General features: G+C 34.3%; 1 long non-coding RNA gene across 1 annotated transcript in view; it reads right to left on the bottom strand.

Moving 5' to 3' along the window:
* The window catches only part of LOC104871328, a 36412-nt gene extending 33191 nt beyond the window's left edge, over window positions 1-3221 (bottom strand). The window contains exon 1 of the long non-coding RNA XR_782834.1: window positions 3068-3221. This is a non-coding gene — a long non-coding RNA (uncharacterized LOC104871328). The remainder of the gene's footprint in view (window positions 1-3067) is intronic.
* Between the last annotated feature and the right edge of the window lie 2779 nt (window positions 3222-6000).

The raw sequence follows: 6000 nt of genomic DNA on the forward strand, positions 1-6000 counted from the left end.
CTTTTTATTGGTACATGTCTGCAGTACCTATAGATGTGTAGTAAATCTTTCTGTTCAATACACTGCAGTGGGTTCATTGTGTGTAACAAAGAACCTTTACCAAAATAAAAATGAATGATAGTACATGCATCTTATAAAACATAGAGGTTAGCTGGAATTAATGAGCCTAAAAAAAGTTTCCTTTGGAGAGACATCAACATTCTATTGTTCAGTGATAAAGAAGGAAGCAGGGGTTTCTGGAATCAGTAGAAGAATATGATGGTCTTTAATGCTTTCAATCTTTTTCCTAACTTAGAAGACACTAAGAGAAAAGAAAATTAATACCTATATCTTCTGGCTACTAAGATGACAAAACTCTGTAAATAGGTGAAGTACACATCCAAGACCTGAAAAGTTAGTTCCAGTTCTCACCCAGCTGGAGGGAGGGTGATGGGGATCAAACAAGAGACAGGAGTGCAATAGGATTATACCGAACAAAGATGATACCAACAACAGAACAAAGGTAATACCAGCTAGAGTTCATCGGTAGGAAAGCAAGAAGGCTTATTCTACTGGGAAAATGTACATTAAGGTCCTGGGTATGGGTTAATTAAAAGTAACGGGTTTAGAAAAGTCACAGGACAAGAGATGGCTGTCCTAAAAAATAGTTCTTCTGAGGAAAAGAGGATCATTTGAAGTCAAAGATGTCCTTCGTTCTTCTGAAAGTTAAAAGCAAAAAGGAGAACAGCAGTTAGAATATGTAAAGCAAGTAAAGAGGTGTCTGATATTGAAAACACACACACACACACACACACACACACACACACACACAAGTTGCCTTTTTTATTCTAGCAGAGGAGAAAAGAAGAGAAACTGCTTCATGCCAGAAACCAAGAAGTGACTTCTACTCACTGAGAATTAAGTCCTTCAATGGCTGGTTTAGGAAAATCCTGTCCAAATAAATACAACAAAAAAAGAAAAATCCAGCAAAGCAAAACCCAGCTCTACGTAAAGGTACTATGAAAAATAAAAATAATGAAAACTCTTTGGCAAATGAAAGCATGGTTAGCAAATCCAGTGATTCAGTAGATGAAAACTGTAACACAAAACTCAGGTTGAAGCAAAAGAAAATTAAATGAAAAATTGCAGATGTGAAATAACAATGTGAATCAGGAATATCGAACTAATGAAAAGAAAAAGAATAGAAAAAGATCAGAAAAGAAACTAACTTATATAAAGGAATAAATATCTCAGACTATATATCAAAAATGAGAGTAAAAGGAACAGATACCAAAGGAAGAATTGCTACAGATGAAAGTACAGTGAAAGATATCTAGCAAAGTTAAAGATAAAATTTGTAGTAGAAATATCACTAATAACCATGAGCTGGGTGAATGAGAAAATAATAATTGTAGGAGACCACAAAGAAGATCCAGCATAATCTGTATAATACTTGAAGCAGAAAAAAATAAACTAATGTCTCAAGATTAATAATTAAAATTAGAATTAAAACTTTTACTAAATGAAAGAAACACTATGAAGGTAAAAAGTATTCACTGTGTCTCTAGGGATAGTGATATAACGTTTTCTACTCTCACATATGTTATCTGTAAGCTTTAAAAGTAAAGGAAAAGTTTATCTCTTTCTAACACAGTTATTTTATAATTCAGTTGTTCAATGCTGTCATATATAGGATCAGTTTGCTTATGGAGACCTTGTTTCCTATGATCTTATATACTAGTTAGTTATAGGAAGTGTTTTATTGTTGTTAATTATTTGAGATTTTCGACATACATATCATGCCACTTGAATACCAAGTCAGTGTCATTGACCAAACTTTCAAGAGTATATTTCTTTCTCTATTGTACTAGCTAAGACTTTCACAAGGATGCTGTTTAGAAATGATAAATATTTGATCTGAGGTTAGTTTTAAACTGAGATATATTGGGAGTATAAAATACATTCAATACATTCCAAATTTCCAAGACTTTATGGGAAACAGAGAATAAAATTTGTCATTGAAAGTTTTATAGTGATTATATATTGAAAAGATATAAAATTAACTGTACTTATCATTTTTTTAAAATGTGGGCCATTCAAAATTTGACACCCTATGTATATATCATTGTGTATGTGTGATTCATATTACATTTTTTAGTAGGCAGTACAGTGAGGAGCTCCAGCTTTCTGAACTACTAGAATGTCCATGGAAAAGTCCAACAATTTGGAAATGCAAAGCCAGAAAGTCATGTCCTAAGGCTTGTTGAACAAGGAGTTAGAGGAACTTCGTGTTTGTTGCCTTATCAAACCGTTTCTTGCTGGTGTTTATTCACATGAATAAAAATAAAATTTTATTTTCCCTTATTATAAGATAATGAAAAGATGGAAATAAAGTGTTTGTAGATGGGGAGGGGAAGAGGGGGTGAAGGGAGGACAGGGACAAGGGGAAAAAATGAGAATCAAGACCTGTCATGTAGAGGTACAAGATCCCAACAATGAATGTAACTGTACTGTACCCCTAAAATACACCAATAAACTCAATTAAAGTTGAAAAAAATTCTATCTGATTGATCCCACATTTATTTTTGAGTTACATATTTTACTAGTATGTGGATATATATATATGCACAGTAAAATAATATATAAATATTAATATATATATAAATATAACATATAAAGTAATATATATATGCACAGTAAAATAATATTTCATGCAGTGAGATGAATTTTCCTTTTGTTTAATTCATTCATTTCTTTAACACAGATAAGTAAGTAGTCATGAATACAAAACTTGGAACTTCAAAGTGCTCCAGAACCTGAAACTTACTGAGTGTTTACATGGTGTTACAGATGGAAAATTCTGTACCCTGAAGCTTTGTTTTGTGCACATCATTAAAAATGCTGTAGAACGTTACGCTCAAAGTCTGCGTGTACGGTGTATATAAAACGTAAAAAGAAATCAGGCTTAGACTCGGGTATATCGCATCCCCAGTATATCTCATTAGGTATATACAAATATGGCAAAATTTGGGGAAAAAGATCTGAATTCGTTATCAGTCCTACGAACTTTGGAGAAGGGGTACTCAACCTGTAGTGAATCCTGCTTCATTCTTTAAAACGAAGGATTGAATGTCCACGTTGCATTTGGAAACTTTTGATGATAATCAGGAAAACACAGGCTTCACACTTCCTTGAAACCGGAGAACTGCCTACCGGTATCATTACTAACAAGAGTGGAGAGCAGGAGCGGTACCAGGATGGGACATAATAATAAACCGTGACAGCACAACAGTGACTCCAGCCACGAACAGTTCGGTTTGGGAATGGAAGCAGACGCCCTCGGCCACGCCCATCTCCCCAGACTGGTGAAACAAACTAAGTTCACGAGCCGAGGTCCCACTCTCTCTCTCTTCAGGATTTATTAAAATTTTCACTTGCTTTTGTTGAATTGATATGTTTCAGAAGATCCTCAATCGTGTAAAACTCTAAAGTTCTATTTTAACCCTGTGTTTTCTTAAGCAAATAAATGGAAATTACTACTGAAATAATTTACTAAAAATCATATTCAAACAAATGCATATAATATTTTTCCTTTGAAAAAAAAAAGCCAACAAAAGCCACAGTAATATTAATAAAATAACTAGATTTCACAAGCCATGCCATGTTGAACAATTAATGGATGTGAATAAAATTTCATGTTTAGAGAAAGTTTGCTTTTTCTTCATAGTAAAATTTATGACCAGATATATTCAGTACTATAATAAACCCGCTTTAAAATTCTTACACAAAATTGACATTCAACCATGTTCTAACAGTTCAGATACTGGCAAGGTCTACAAAGATGCCACTGGAAAATATATATAGTGCGTAATTTTCATTTCTTTGCTGTCAGGGTAACGTGTGCTTCATATGCTATAGTGAAGTCTAGCAGTACAAATGTGTCAAAAAATCAGAAAAATTTGTCTTCTATGACTAACATATAGGATTTAGGGCTCTCATATTTGGGATATTTATCTCAAAGGAGGAAAAACGAATTTACTCTTGGGCAAATATATATACCTTGTGTTTAACATATTTTCTCTATGAGATTTAATAAAACTACTTTAGTTGAAGTCCCCAAACTCCTTGTACCTTTTTTAATTTCCCAACTATAATAGCCTGAAAATTAGCATAAATCTCTATGGTCATGGATTTCCAAAATGGTATCCAGCAGAAAAAAAAATATATTAATTCAAATTCTAACCCTAGCGAGAACATTATCTCTACTAAATTTGCCTTACGACACGTGTTGGCCACAAGAGATAAATAAAATGAATTATTGTATTAGATTCTTTCATTGCAAGTGGTAGAAAACAAATCTTGTTTTGTTGAAATGGAAGTATAAAAACTCCTTTAAACTGAAAGATTAAGGTGGAGGCTGGTATGAGGTGTCGCTGATAGCACCAGCATTTTATTTATCCTCATCAATGCCCTGCTTACCTATTCTCACCTCTGCTAGATTTTAGATTTCAGGGTAATTGTCTTCCTATGGGAGAAACAAGGCGGTGGCCATACATGCTGTCAACCTTGCCATAAAATATGCGGTCTCATTGTTTTCTTAGGAAGACATCCATAATCCTGACTTTATGATATGTGACACCTTTGCAGCTTTCCTCATTCTAGAAGTGGGGACAAAACCTCACTGCAATTCTCATGCTAATTTAGAGGACAAAGACTTGTTCAAAAGAGATGGGCACCTATAGTGGACCCTCAAGTTATGACCAGCCTCACATAGGAACAACTTGGGTTGTGACTAGAATTTTAATTTTAACTTATGACCAAAGGCTTGAGTTGTGACCCAAATGCTGGTTGAGACCTAGTGACCCAGATGTAAGTCCTAGTGGGGTCCTAGTGAGCCCTAGTGGGCTCTGCAAAGGAGAGGAAGGGCACCAGAGAGCCAGGTTCCTGATATTCTTATGGAAGGGGACTCTGCTTTCAAACAATAACCACATTCCATTTCATCCTCCCCTCCTGCAAGTGAAAAATGTCAACTCAAATGGTGAGTACTTATGAAATTGTTGTTTCTGGTAAATCAGGCATATTTCATAACTTTTTGGTGAATACACTAAGTGAATACATTGTTGGTATTAACTGTAAATTATGCACATTATACAACCCTTTTTATTATGAAATGGTTAGTAAAGGGGTGCTTTGGAAGGTTCAGAATGTATTATGAATATTTCCATTAAAGAAGGTGTGGTTTTTCTATAAAATAGAGTACTATTCAGCCATAAAGAATGAGAAACTAGAGTCAGTCATAGGAAAATAGATGTGTATTAAGGACATACTCTTAAGTGAAATAAATAACACACACATGAGCAAATACCAAATAGTTTCTCTGGTGTGAAAAACTAAAAGTGTAAATAGATCCAAATTGAATAATTGATAATCTGAAATAGGAAGAAAAGGGCTAAAGGTGTAGGGGAAGTGGGAAAGGTAGGGGAAAGGAAAAAAGGGACAAGAAAAAAATATGAGAAAAGGACAAAATGGAAAAAAAATGTTTGCAAATAAGGAAGGGAAGAGGGGGTGAAGGGTGGGCAGGGGTATGGGGAAAAAATGAGAACTAAGATCTGTCATGTAAAGGTACAAGATCCCAATGATGAATGCAACTGTACTGTACACTTAAAAAGTACCAATAAACTCAATAAAAAGAAAAAAAAAGTACCAATAAACTCCATGAGGAAAAAAATTTCCATTATTCCTTATGGGAAAAATAGTCTTGAGTCACAAGTAACTTGAGTTACTACCAGCCCTTACAAACAAATGGAGTTTGTAAGTCAAGAATCCACTTTACATCATTTTCAGTTGTAAGTTCAACTTGTTCTTGGTCTAATGTGCTTCAGTTGAGGCTCAGGCCTCTTAGCAAATTTCCTGAACTTCTCCCTGTGGGTTTTTTTTTTTTTTTGAGTTTATTGGTACAATCTAGGTATAGAGTACAGTTACACTCATTATTGGGATCTTGTACCTTTACATGACAGGTCT

Source organism: Fukomys damarensis, unplaced genomic scaffold, assembly GCF_012274545.1.
Source record: "Fukomys damarensis isolate Sample0158 unplaced genomic scaffold, DMR_v1.0_HiC HiC_scaffold_3, whole genome shotgun sequence".
NCBI classification, from domain to species: Eukaryota; Metazoa; Chordata; class Mammalia; order Rodentia; family Bathyergidae; genus Fukomys; species Fukomys damarensis.